Source organism: Lithobates pipiens, unplaced genomic scaffold (genome assembly GCF_037356315.1).
Source record: "Lithobates pipiens isolate NorthernLeopardFrog02 unplaced genomic scaffold, aLitPip1_a1.2 Scaffold_18, whole genome shotgun sequence".
Lineage (NCBI taxonomy): Eukaryota > Metazoa > Chordata > Amphibia > Anura > Ranidae > Lithobates > Lithobates pipiens.
Genome location: NW_027507758.1, coordinates 244,821,682 through 244,836,789, shown reverse-complemented (window position 1 = coordinate 244,836,789; position 15,108 = coordinate 244,821,682).

The following is a 15,108-nucleotide window of genomic DNA, read 5'->3' as shown; positions in this document are numbered from 1 at the left end:
AGTTATCCCTCCAAGGATTTGACAGGGGAGGGTATATAAGAGCCCTGATTGACCACGCTCCCCAGCTTCCTGATAAAGAAATTACAGCGAGACGCATAGAGGCGGGGTTATGTGGTTATTGACATCACATCCAGGTGATGGATGTTCCGGTTGCTGGAATGCATGCTGAGTCTCCATGTTGGGAGAAGGTGGCCGGAGGCACACTATACACTGCTGATATCACTGGGTGCTGGCTCAGGCACCAGTTCTGGCACCAACAAATGTGAGTTGTAACTTGACTGTGTCTTTTAAACATTTTAATAAATTGTAAGCCTGGATGTGCTATGAGGAGCATGTCTGCCTTTTGTTTTTGAGTTAACCATTGGGTGAGGAGCAGAGTCTTATTGTCTGATTGAGTGCAAGCTGACTCACAAAAACCTAAAAACCTGGGTCCTAGAATCTGGTGAGTGGCAGTGTGTTAATAAGGTGGTGTGGATCACAGAAACACTTGTCAATGGCACAATTGCCTGCATGATTAGAGCACTATCTGGAGGTGGAGATTCACCAGTGGTCACATTATGGACATTTTTGCAATGGACTAATACATGGACATTTTGCTTATATGTTTATGTAGCACTTTACTTGTTTTAAATGTTTAAAAAGTTCCACCAGTATGGAAATACCTAGCACCCATACACTATAAAAATTTTTGATAGTATGTAAACTAGCAAATAAATTAATGAAGAATATATTGCTAGAGATGCAAAAGCGGGCTGAAAACTGAAATAGTAAAGGTTTCTTATTGCGCTAAGCGCACTGCACTTTGTGAATGCGCCAGCTGATGGACAGGAGGGGGGGGGGGCGAAATTCAGGTTCAGTCCACCTTTGTGAACTGAGCCAGAAGTGGAAGTGGGGGGCACAAATGTTTAGTTACAACCCTTTGTGTTGAAAAAAAAATAATGTACTGCGAGAAATACAGAATCCCTCATTTATGACCTTCTGAAAATGATTGTTGTGTGGCTGTCATTGATTCCAATACCTTCAGAGTTCTGAGTAAAACTAAGCTAGTTAAGCTAGCTCCCCTGATCTGTCAGCCTGTTACAGGTCAATAACTTACAAAAAAAGTTGAAGTCATTGGATAGGCACAACACTCAGGCAACTAACATTTTCAAAAGGATGAGCCAGAAATGACAGGCTATGAATTTTCTCAGTACATGTTTTGTTTCTTAAAGTATAGTATTATTTCACTGAGCACATACAATATTCTGAGCTATTATAGCAGTATTACTTTCCATTAAAACAATCACTTTAACCATTTAGGACAGATTTACTCCCTTTCCTAAAGATACCTGCATCCCCTGTGCTCCTCTGCCACCCTTTTTGCCAGATGGAGTGCTAAACAGAATGCCCCATATGGGCTCTGTGTGTGTTTGTGCCTCAGCTTACACATTGTTAATAACTAACCCCCACATGACAGTGTTTAGGCATAAAAGCAGGCTTCTGAGGCCTGAACATTGAATTGTGAGAGAAAGCTGAGAAGGTCGCATGCTCCCATGTGCCAGAAAGTACTGGATATTTCCCAGGACTTCAGTGGGTGAAATGAGCAATGGGGAAGTGAGGTAATGGTATTGAGAGGTAGAGGTATCTTATCCAGAACTTGTCAGTTGTCCTGACTAAACTGACATGATTACTGCAAAGTAATTTTTGATGTGGCATTCACTTTACAAGCGTGTTCTTCGAGATTTTTCTTGTTGTAAACAATATAGCAATGTGTACATTATCTATTAGAGACAGAAAACATACACTTAATAAACACTCTGCCTTTCTTTGTAATAACTGTTGAGGTAAGACATTCCGTGATTTGCATGAATTAGAACATCCATTGAGTAGCACTGCAAAACATAAGGTTCTGGTTATTTTTTTTAGTTTTTTTTACTGTACATAAGATTCACACATCTTTCACGCAGGATTCACACTTTTTTGGGGATTTAATTGTAGAAATGTGTGAACCCTAGTTAAAGAAGTAGAGCCTAAATATTTAATGAGCACAAATGCCCATGCACATATACTGTATAGTTACATATATTATTCCAGCAACAGGATTTCTAAAACATAAGTTCACCTTAATGACAATATTTACACTGAGCTGTTTTATTTGACACACATATATAAAAAAATAATCAAACAATATACATTCCCTATATATCAATGTGATCGACCTGAAGAAAATCAAGGCAAACACTAACAGTGCTTGTACTGCTTGCTGGTGGAACTAGTAGTCTCCTGTTTCCGCCATGCAGTTTGTTTAAATTAAATACATTAATAAACACTTTAAGAGCTTGCAAGCATAAAAAGAGGAAAAAAACACATATATAAAAGAAACAGTCTCGTATTATTCAGTCCAACATCAAACAGTGACGGAGTCCTTTATACTCTTTCTGCGTGATTATGGTGTATATCATAGAGTCCGTCTTCCCATGTGTGTGGATATGCATAGGTGGAATCCTACACCTTCACCAGATTTTCACCTCTGTGTGTGTCCACTCAAATGGCCGCTTACCAGACATGAATATCTTTAGAGCCTATCTCTGCTGTGTAGGGTCCAGCTGTGTATTCCTCTGTCCTCCGTTTAGATCTCACTCGTTAGGTGCGGACATGTAAAAAATGCAAGGAGTCTAATATAGCGTAGTATCCTTTATTAATGATAATGCCCTTCTTCCCCCTTACATAATGCGCTCACTTGAACAATTTCTATTAAAAGCACGCGCCCTCTGAAGACGTAATCACGAAACGCGTCAGCGTGTGGTCACGCGAGTAGTGAGGGTGAACAGCAGCGGACAAGGACCCGGGTCTCCACACGCAGGCTACGACGCATGAGGGTTCCAGCCTTGCGGTGAGGCATTTGTCTGGTATAGCTGACACCCACGTTTTATATGCTTTTAATAGAAATTGTTCAAGTAAGCGCATTATGTAAGGGGGAAGAAGGGCATTATTATTAATAAACAACAAAATCGTGTAGCGCTCATTTAAATAATGCTATCTTCACAGAAGAAAATAAACAAAATTAAGCAATCGTGAGTGCTAAAAAAAGAAAGAAAATTAAATCCTCTAGAGTGTGATTAATATACGTAAACTTAAAAACACGTGCAATACAATGTCCAGGTGGAGACAATCATAGATAAACAACGGAGAATAGAGTCTTCTATAGTGTAACTAATACACGTGAAATAAAATAAAGGACATTCTTCAAACGAAGTAGACGTTTCACTGATCAGATGTAGAAGGGTTTATCAGCTTGTCTGGAGTGGTCTAGAAAGTAGATGGAATACTCTTACCAGATGAGGTGGACTCCCCAGTCTTACGACAGTAGAGTCAGGCACGCTTGAGGTCTACACATGAGACCAGATGGTAGATGGGAAGTGGTCGAAGCGGCTTCACAGGAGACTCCAAATGATGGAATAGCCGTGGTGGGCGACTTTCAGGAGGTCCCTCAGGAAGTCCGGATCAGGCGTGGCCCATTTGGATTGCGGACCCCAAAAATGGAGGGGGTTTGACAAGGATGGAAATGAAGAAAAAAGAAAGCTCCAAATGGTACAGGTCAAAAATTTTTTTTTTACCATAAGGTATTTATTAAAAAGTCATAAAAGAACATAAATTATGACAGGTGATCACAAAAACGAAAGGATAAGTAAAAGCAATCGCTTCTAGCACCCCACATTGCTTTTACTTATCCTTTCGTTTTTGTGATCACCTGTCATAATTTATGTTCTTTTATGACTTTTTAATAAATACCTTATGGTAAAAAAAAAAATTTTGACCTGCACCATTTGGAGCTTTCTTTTTTCTTCATTGCCATCCTTGTCAAACCCCCTCCATTTTTGGGATCCGCAATCCAAATGGGCCACGCCTGATCCGGACTTCCTGAGGGACCTCCTGAAAGTCGCCCGCCACGGCTATTCCATCATTTGGAGTCTCCTGTGAAGCCGCTTCGACCACTTCCCATCTACCATCTGGTCTCATGTGTAGACCCCAAGCGTGCCTGACTCTACTGTCGTAAGACTGGGGAGTCCACCTCATCTGGTAAGAGTATTCCATCTACTTTCTAGACCATTCCAGACAAGCTGATACACCCTACTACATCTGATCCGTGAAACGTCTACTTCGTTTGAAGAATGTCCTTTATTTTATTTCACGTGTATTAGTTACACTATAGAGGACTCTATTCTCCGTTGTTTATCTATGATTGTCCCCACCTGGACATTGTATTGCACGTGTTTTTAAGTTTACGTGTATTAATCACACTCTAGAGGATTTAATTTTCTTTCTTTTTTTAGCACTCACGATTGCTTAATTTTGTTTATTTTCTTCTGTGAAGATAGCATTATTTAAATGAGCGCTACACTATTTTGTTGTTTATTTTTCTTTGGGCTTTGTTTGTTCTAAGTGTTAGCAGCTGTTTCTCCATTCTTATTTTCAACATAGTGCGGTGTTTCCCCCCCCCCCCCTATCCTCATTAATAAAGGATACTACGCTATATTAGACCCCTTGCATTTTTTACATGTCCGCACCTAACGAGTGAGATCTAAACGGAGGACAGATGAATACACAGCTGGACCCTACACAGCAGAGATAGGCTCTAAAGATATTAATGTCTGGTAAGCGGCCATTTGAGTGGACACACACAGAGGTGAAAATCTGGTGAAGGTGTAGGATTCCACCTATGCATATCCACACACATGGGAAGACAGACTATGATATACACCATAATCACGCAGAAAGAGTATAAAGGACTCCGTCACTGTTTGATGTTGGACTGAATAATACGGGACTGTGTTTCTTTTATATATGTGTTTTTTTCCTCTTTTTATGCTTGCAAGCTCTTAACGTTTTTATTAATGTATTTAAACGAACTGCATGGCGGAAACATGAGACTGCTAGTTCCACCAGCAAGCAGTACAAGCGCTGTTAGTGTTTGCCTTGATTTTTTTTCAGGTCGATCACATTGATATATATGGTATAGTTTTTGTTTTTATAATAGCGGCTGAATTATTGAGCTTTAACCCCAGGTGGGAACAGTTTGATCACATACATGAGCGCTGGGGGCAGGTGCATACACACTAATTACTGAGTGGATACTCCTGAACAATACCCATAATATACATTCCCGTTTAAAAATCTTGTACCTGTTAGTAAAAATAACATTTTATAACGTCCTTCTGCAGCTTGTGATTGCAATGGAAACTGGTCCCATTTGAATTCTTATACACTGTAACTTTTGCATTAGTGGCTCTTCATTATAGTGTTATATGATTTTTTTATTATTACTGTGTTGGAAAAAGAAACACAAGAAAAAGAATCTTTAAGTGAGCCTTTCCAAGGAAGCTCTCTAAGTAAGAGTGACAAGAGCAGAATTGCCAATATGTTAATGGATTTATTCAGTTGTTTACAACTACATTAGAGATTTATTTGTGAGCCCTGTAGAAAGGAATAAATTATCTTGTTACAGAATGTGTACTTCAATGCCAGCAAAAGACCTGCGCTATATACAAACACAAATCATCATAGCAAAAACGATTACAAAGGAGACAAATATATTTTTTCCATTGCAGTTTTTCTTTATAATATATCTATTCCATATAACTCAGTAACATATATCGATGCTACTGAGTAATATGGGTGGAGTCAAACTATTCATGCAATCTTTTTAAAAAAAAATTCATATACAGTATGTTTATTAAGAATTTTCATTCAAAAAATATAAAAGTATTGCAAACACAAATCATGTATCTGTGAAGGCTGTAAGACAGATAACATAGCCTTCGCATAGCAGAACAAAAATAACAGTAATATAGAATAAGCCTTGACAGCCCAGCTAAAGTCAGAACAATCATAGTTAACTGATAATAGCGCATCTGGTATAACAATAGTAACTAATTCAGAAATTGCACCAAAGAAACAACCTGAGGAGTGGAAACGAGTATACATTCTAACCAAATAAGGGAAGGGAATAGAGACTATAAGGGTTAATAACAAGTACACATTTCACCTCAAATAGAGCAGCAAAAGAGCAAATGGAGTATATGGAATGCTATGGTGACATTCATGGCCTCAGATTTTGTTAGGTTTATTTTAAGATTAGAGAGAAATCCATAATGTGCAAAGGCTTTCATGAGATTGGGCAGAGTGGTGTGTGGGCTTGTCACAAAGAATAAGAGGTCGTCCGCATACGCTGCCGTTTTGTATATCCTATCTTGGATGGGGATACCTTTTATCGAGTTGACCTTTTAAATCGTTCGGATAAATGGTTCTAGTGAGAGAATAAATAGCAGTGGGGACAGGGGACAGCCCTGTCTCCTGCCATTCAGTATCTCTACTTTTTCTGACAGTGACCCATTAATCTTTATCCTGGCTGAGGATTGTTGGTATTGTGTCGTGATCCACGCCATCATGCGTGGATTTAGGTCTATGTGTGTGCAAGTCAGGAACATAAAGTCCCAGGCTACCCTGTTGAAAGCCTTCTCCACGTCTGTAGACAGGAGAAGGCTCTTGATGTGCAGGGAATGTGTTGCTTGTGTAAGTAGCAGTGCTTTGATAATATTATCCTTTGCTTCTCTGCCTGGCATAAAGCCTACTTTTTCCGTGCCTATTATATTAGCCAAAAGTGGTCTGAGCCTGTTTGCCAGTATTTTGGCTAGCAGGTTTATGTCAATATTCAGCAAAGATATGGGCCTTTAACTTGAACAGTCTGTGGTGTCTTTGTCGGGTTTGGGGATGACCGTGATGTGTGCTGAAAGGATGTCCGATGGTATGGGTCTGACATCAGTCAAAGAGTTAAAGGCTTTTTGCAAGGGATCTGTCAGTATGTCTATAAAGGTTTTATAATAAATGAATGTATATCCATCTGGTCCGGGGTCTTTCCTGGTTTTAAGGCTTTTATGGCTTGTCTTATTTCTGTTGGGGTAATTTGTTCTTCTAGTTGGGACACGTCTTCCTCGTCTAAATGGGGTAAACCACTCTTTTAGGTTTTGGTAGTCCTGCATTGCCTGTGTTCTGTCTCCTGTAATGCCTGGCGGTCTGTGTTGTGTTGGTAAGTTATATAACTTTGAGTAATATGTGTGGAAGTGTTTCGCTATATCCTCTGTTTTTACATCTAGGGATTCGTCTGCCCCTCTGATTCCCATTATATGTTTAGGTGTTGGGCTCTCGCAGAGCTCTAGCTAATAGTTTGCTTGATTTGTCTCCAGCTTCATAATATACTTTTGTTTAAAGAACAGGAGGCATTTTGTTTTAATGTCTAGGATTTGTTGCAGATTTTTTCTCGCTTCTAAAAGAACTACAGCTGAGGATTCTGACAGAGATTGTTTGTATTTTGTCTCTAGTTGGGTGATCAGTTTTTTCAGTCTGTTCATTTCAGCCTCCTGTAGTCTTTTGCATTGTGCCCCCATGCATATCAGGTCTCCTCTGATTGCACATTTATGGGCTCCCCATATCATAAAGGGATGTGCTCCTGGAGTCTCATTTAGTTGGAAAAATTCCTTGAGCGTTGTTGTGATTTTGGGCAGTAGTTCTATGTCCATCAGGAGTGACGCATTTAGTCTCCAGGAGGCTGTTTTGGTTACGGGTGCATTTCCTACTATCGTCAGGTATATGGGTGCATAGCCTGATATGGATTGAATTCCAATATTAGCCTCTGCTACTCTAGTTAGGTCAATCTGAGATATGAATAAGTGGTCTATACGGAAGTAACGGTTGTGTGGAATAGAGTGGTAGGTATAGTCCTTGTCAGTTGGATGGAGAAATCATCATGTGTCAGTTAAGTGTAAGGACTTAGTAATAGTTCGATTTTTTTGAGTATTTTATAGGTGTTGCAAGTCTTTCCTGTTGAGGTATCTAATAAGGGATTAAGTGGAAAGTTGAACTCCTCGCCTAGTATTAAGCATCCTGATGTAAAGCCTGCCAGCGCATGTATCATTCGCTGACAGAAGTGTACATGCGCTGAGTTGGGAAAATTATGTTTGCGAGAGTAATGGGGGACCCTGCGTATGTGCCTTTCAGGAAGAGATATCTTCCTTCTGTATCTACTAGCCTGTCCATTAAGTTGAAAGGTGCGTCTTTACTGATCAGGATTGAAACCCCTTTTGATTTGGCCACATCGTTAGTGGCATGTATAGCCTCTGTAAAATATGGACTGATCAGTTTCAGTATGTGGTTGGTTTGAAAGTGTGTCTCCTGCAAGAAGGCAAAATGTGGTCTACCTTTTTTAAGTTCTCTTAACAACGTGGATCTTTTTTCTGTTATGTTTAACCCCCTTACATTATGCGAGATGACAGTGGGGCTATGGCCCAAGGTTGAGTACCCTATCTGGAAAACCACGAGTACAATTTATCTTGGTGTATCTGCAAATAAAACTTCAAGCTGGTCAGAGATCTGTGTAAAACACTACGATTTTATATGAGATGGGGGGTATAAGAAAGGGGTAGGAGGGTGTTAAAAGGGTAGTAAATAAAGATAGAAAGTAAAGACTTCAGAATGTATCTGCTGTTCTGACGTAGATAATTAGTGGATGTGGGGTCAAAATTGTGCCACCAGATCCACTCTGTGGAAACGTGTTAGGGGTGCTATACAGCAACGGAGGTAGAGGTACCTATAAAGCTCCACAAGCCAGTATATAATTGCCGATACAGAAGCAACAACCTAGTTTAAAAAAAATATATATATATAAGGCTCAGCCAAAAAGGAAAGAAACCCAGCCTATGGAAATCTAAAAGTTCCAACAGTCAAACAATATATGCATACTGGTTAGAGTGTAAACATAGAAACCATGCAATAAAACATTAAACTATAACTATAGTAATTTTCCATAATAACTGTCTGGCATGCTGGGATTTTCGACAGTTAGCATATATAGAAACATCTTGTAAGGGTAGTGACCCTGAGACCTATCTGATCTGTACATCTCATAGGTGTGCAGTTTTTGCAGCAGTTTAAGTTGGTCTGTGTGTTATGTACCATAGTAAGTATGATCTCAGCTCGTAAATGTTAACTGTTTCTATTTACATATTGTTAATGTATCAGCTATATTTGCCTATTGCACATTTTTTATGTATCAGCTCCAAATAATTTATTTCCAACGTATTTATTAATTTTTTATTTGTTCTCAACTGTTTTTTTTTCCAGTTTATATTGATGTTTGTGTGGTGCTGCACTGCTTGTGATGCAGAAAAGTTATTATCGTATTATTATCGCATCCTGATGTATGACAGTACTATAGTTCTGGGTTTTAATGTCAATGTATTATCAATGTTTATGCACTATTATTCTTTTATAATGTGCACATATGTTCCTACCACCCACCCATGTGGTTACAGACATACTAGAGATAGGGTGGCAGCTGTTTCATGCATGTGAGGACATGTATGGAATTGGTTGTCACCGTGCAATAATTTTAAAGTGGTCTTTTATATGGTTTTATTAAGCCAGCATTGCTGGGTGCGCTGTGTCTTTTTTCCGTGCAGCGTTGACTGCGTGGGGATTGAGGAGTGTGACATGCAATTTTCTTTATGTGCACACTTGTGCAATCTTGATGATTTGTAAGGGCTGCAGTTTGATGCTAATTGGCGCTGTCTATGGTGAGGTCTGTGCTGGCTCCTGTCGCTCTGGCGGATGGAGAGTTAACTTTTTGCTTGCCAGATCTATATAGAGGGTGAGCTGTGCTGTGTGGCCATGCCCGCTGAAGAAGACGTGATGACAAAATGCATTAGGGAGTGGCCACACAGCTCCCCTGTCTGTCAGTCTCAGTGCGTGTCATCCTGGATAACACACCAACACAAGGGAGCGGGGAGATTGGCATGCGTTGTGCAGTACAGTTTCAATGTTCACACTGCTGATTTCATCTAATCTTCTTGTAAACATATTTTATATCGTTTGTGGGCATGTTCCCAAATAAAACAGTATTATGCTATGCAAGTTCCCCCTTTCTTTTTTTGCATGGTGCACTGTATGAGCCATCCTAAGAAACAATCGTTATAAATCAAGGGCAAGAGCCTATCCCACACTATAAGGAGACATCAGGTTCTGGTCTTTCTCATTGGTATGGGCTCTTGAAGGATTTGATTCCAGGATAGCAGTCCATCTAATGCCTTGTACACACGGTCGGACATTCGGACAACAAAATCCATCTGATTTTTTCCAATAGATTTTGTGGCAAACTTGTCTTGCATACACACGGTCGGACAAAGTTGTCCGAAAATCTGATCGTTCGGAACGAGGTGACATTTGTTACGTACAACGAGACTACGTAGAGGCTAGTAGCCAATAGCTTTGGTCTCATAATTTAATCTGAGCATGTGTGGCACTTTGGTTTTCTCCTATCGTTTGTAACGAATTCCGATGTACAAACAAAAATTACTTTTTCCAATGTGCTGTTTTTCAAGAGTAGGCTGTATGTTTGCTGCAATTTTCAAGGATGTGTTTTAAATGTTGTTTGTTTCAGCCTCCTCCATCTGGGGGTCACTTGTCCCATACCTGCTCTGATCCCTTGGCTCTTTTAGGATCCCACCCGGTGCACTCAGGCCACCCATGCGGTGGCAGTGGGTGGCGGTTTTTGTCATCTTGGGTGAGTTAGTTGCCAGACAGTTGCCTCTCCTCCCTTGGGCTACCTAGCAACCTTTGGTGGTGTTTGGCCGCTTTGTGCTGGCTCCGCCCATTTGTGCATCGGTGGGTGCATGACGTGGGATGCGGCTCTGCCCTCAGATATGTGGTCGCGCCATGCTCCCGGGGGGTAACAGTGGAATGCATGCCAGGCCAGCTTGGCGCTATGCACCATGGGGCGACATGACAGCGTGGCTGTTTTCCTTAAGGAATATTTAAGGTGCTCTGCTGAGCCTGTTTTGTCACCTCCACATGCTATTCGGCAGGGTGGTTTTTACCACTACCTAGGGGATGCCTTAATCAATGATTTCTTGATTACACGGGCGGACTGTCTGCCGAAACTAAGTCCGTCAAACAGTCCGCTCAAACTTTTGAATGAACGAACTTGCCCACACACGGCACTTTTTGAGCGGACTAAGTTCGTCATACTAAGTCCGCGCAACTTTTGAAATGAACGGACTCGCCCACACACGAGGAGGACAGTCCGCTCATTTCGAGCGCGTCTCCAGGTAGGCGGGGCCCACGACGGAGAGGTCGCGGGCTCCGCCGCCTGGTATGGACTTAAAGGGGAACTCCAACGCCGAAAAAAATCGGCGTGGGGGTCCCCCCAAAGTCCACAACAGACCCTTGTCCGAGCACGCTACCCGGCCGGCCAGGAAAGGGGGGCGAGCGAGCGCGCCCCCCCCCTCCTGAGCCGTACCAGGCCGCGTGCCCTCAACATGGGGGGTGCCTTGGGGAAGGGGGGGCCGCGCGGCCCCCCCCACCCCAAAGCACCTTGTCCCCATGTTGATGAGGACAAGGGCCTCTTCCCGACAACCCTGGCCGTTGGTTGTCGGGGCCTGCGGGCGGGGGGCTTATCGGAATCCGGGAGCCCCCTTTAATAAGGGGGCCCCCCGGATACCGGCCCCCCACCCTATGTGAATGAGTATGGGGTACAATGTACCCCTACCCATTCACCTGTAAAATAAAAGTACCCAAAAAAAAAACACAACACACGAGATAAAATATTTTATTGCACAGCTCCGGGGGTCTTCCGTCTTCGGGGGTCTTCTCGCCGGACTCCTCCGCTATCTTCTTGTAGCTCTTTTGCTAGCGGAGGAGTTCGGCTTTCTTCCTCCCCGCCGCCAGCCTCTTCTCCCGACTTCGGGGGTCTTGTCCCCCTCTTCGGTTCTTCTGCCGGGTTCTTCTGCCGGAGAGAGCGACGTGTCAACATCTCCTGGAGAAGAAGAAGAAGAAGAAGAAGAAGAAGAAGAAGAAGAAGAAGAACGGAAGGCGACGGCGACAGCGGCGACAGCGGCGACAGAAGACCGGGCCACCGCCTGCAAAAGAGCTATAAGAAGGCGCGGTGGCCCGGCAGAAGAACCGAAGAGGGGGAGCTGTGCAATAAAATATTTTATCTCGTGTGTTGTGTTTTTTTTTGGGTACTTTTATTTTACAGGTGAATGGGTAGGGGTACATTGTACCTCATACGCATTCACATAGGGTGGGGGGCCGGTATCCGGGGGGCCCCCTTATTAAAGGGGGCTCCCGGATTCCGATAAGCCCCCCGCCCGCAGGCCCCGACAACCAACGGCCAGGGTTGTCGGGAAGAGGCCCTTGACCTCATCAACATGGGGACAAGGTGCTTTGGGGTGGGGGGGCCGCGCGGCCCCCCCTTCCCCAAGGCACCCCCCATGTTGAGGGCACGCGGCCTGGTACGGCTCAGGAGGGGGGGCGCGCTCGCTCGCCCCCCTTTCCTGGCCGGCCGGGTAGCGTGCTCGGACAAGGGTCTGTTGTGGACTTTGGGGGGACCCCCACGCCGATTTTTTTCGGCGTTGGAGTTCCCCTTTAAGTCCATACCAGGCGGCGGAGCCCGCGACGTCTCCTTCGCGGGCCCCGCCTACCTGGAGACGCGCTCGAAATGAGCAGACTTTTCTCCGGGCGGGAACAGTCCGCTCATTTCGAAAATACAGCGGACTGGCCCACACACGGGCGGACTGTCCGCTGAAACCAAGTTTCAGCGAACAGTTTTACGGAAATTCCGTAAGACTTTGTTCGTCAAACAGTCCGCTGAAACTGTCCGCTGAAGCCCACACACGAGCGGACTGTCCGCTGAAACACTGTTCAGCGGACAAAGTTGGGCGAACAGTCCGCCCGTGTGTACGCGGCCTAAGTGTCGCTGTAATGTTCTCTTCCCTGTTGATTCTTTTTGTATGGGCAGTATGGTTGTGTTGTATAGGGCGATATATATTAGAGCATAATTCAATTACTTACATCTTACTCACCATGCCAATCATATTTTATATACATATCCCTAGTTTTGGCTTTCTGGTCATTAAGGCGTTTACTTGCCTAGGCCAGTGTAAAATCTTTTCCCCTGCTGATAATTTGCTTGTTTGTAATTAACATTTTGGCTTGAGTTTTATAGCCCAATTGTTCCTTCTGTTGTCTGACCTCGCTGGGTGTCCTTCTGGTGAGCCTTGGTGACGTTGAGTGGTTTTGGCGCATGGGTTACCCCTGGCTGGATCTGGCTGTTTTTAAATCTGTATACTTCTTGCGGCTATGATTTTCCATCATCAACATGCAAGTCTGTTTTTGGCTTGGTTCAATTACAGACAAAGGCCATACTGTTTATGTTTTGTTATGCTGTATCTGTTTAAACTTTATCTATTTGCATTTGTAGTATGAATGCTTTCATCTACTGTATTGACATGTCATGACATGTGGAGCCTGCACTCCATGTGTTGTCCTATGATTCCTTACAGCATCTAGCCATTGTGTCATGTTGATGTGTAACTGTATTAGCCATATTTTCTTTATGTTATCTATTTTTGTATTGTTAATACTATAATAAAACTTTTATCTTTATACGCATTACTTATATTTTCTTGTGGTGCTATATCACCACTCGGGCCTTTAAAATCCCACCAGGGGGAACCTTGCTCTCTGTATATTGTACACAGGGATGTTGGCCCACCCCCAGTCCTCTCTATCTCAACCATTTTTCTGCATACCCCAGATCAGGAGCAGCAAGATGAAAGTGGAATCTGAAAACTCCAAATTGATAGATCAATAAATTTGAATCAGGTGAAACAGATTGTGCTTAAAGCTTCAGTAAGCCATGCATGGAGCAGATTCCAGTTCATTGTTCCTTGAAGATAAGCTTTATGTGTCATGGCATTATTTGTTGACTCTGTCCATTAGTGCTGACTATGTAATGCCCACACGCCGCACATATGCATCCATGGTGGCTAGGGTTTCTGTGCTGAAAGCAAACTCACTGTGAACTCCCAGCTGTCATCACTGACAGCTTCCAATCTTTAGTTATGATTGCTAGTCAGGGGCACAGGCTCACAATCATGTGACCACTTGACAGACCGGCACAATGTTTATGTGGTTAAGAAGTCCAGTCAATCTTTTGCCTTAAAAGGGTTGTGAAGTCAGAAGGTTTTTTTTATCCTAATGCCTTCTTTGGATTAAGATAAAAAAGCCTTCTGTGTGCATCAGCCCCCTTCAGCCCCCCCCCCCTAATACTTACCTGAGCTCATCTCTATCCAGCGATGTTGCAGGCTTGTCTCGGCTGCCCAGGACTCCCCTCCTCATTGTCTGGGACAGCAGCTCAGCGCCATTGGCCCCCACTGCTGTCAATTAAAGTCAGTCAGCCAATCAGGAGAAAAAGGGAATGGGGGTCAAATGGGCACAGAAAGCTGTGACTTGGCTTGGGTGCCCCCATAGCAAGCTGCTTGCTGTGAGGGCACTCAGCAGGAGGGAGGGGCCAGGAGCTCAGAAGAGGGAACTGAGAAGAGGAGGATCTGGGCTGCTCTGTGCAAAACCACTACACAGGGTGGGTAAGTATGACATGTTTGTTATTTTTAACAAAAAAAAATTTGACTTTACAATCACTTTAGGTCCCCATTAGAGGGCCATGACTGACAGCTGGTGGGGAGGGGTTAATGGTTTCTGTTTTCTAATGTTCCCAATGTTCTATTATGCAGAGAACTGATTAGTTCAGTGGTTGAAAAACAGCTGCCCTTGTAAGCACCCAAGAGTAAATTTAGTGTGCTGACATCAATTTCAACAATGTGAGATTTATTTTACTTGATTTTGGTTGCTGCAAATATTTTGCTATTCAGATTATCTGAACACGATTCAGATAGAACACAATAATGAAAAATGCTTTGCTACAAAAAGTGGAAAATATATAGAAACTGTCACAGTTTAAAACAAATTCACTAAGCTAAGTGAAAATTCCCTAGGAAAGTAAAAAATGTACTTGCAAAGGTAACAGCTTTTAGTACTTTAGTAGTTTGGCATTTGGCAACACTCCAATAAGTAGATTCATTTTGTAACACATGTTACACAAAAAGCCTTTTTTGAGCAACCCTTCTTTTCCTGAGGTGTGTTGATACTCTAGATATATATATAAAAAAAAAAATAACAAGTTATACTGTATATTAGATCTGTTCTGTTTGTTTATTTTTTTCTTGTTTGTTTATCTAT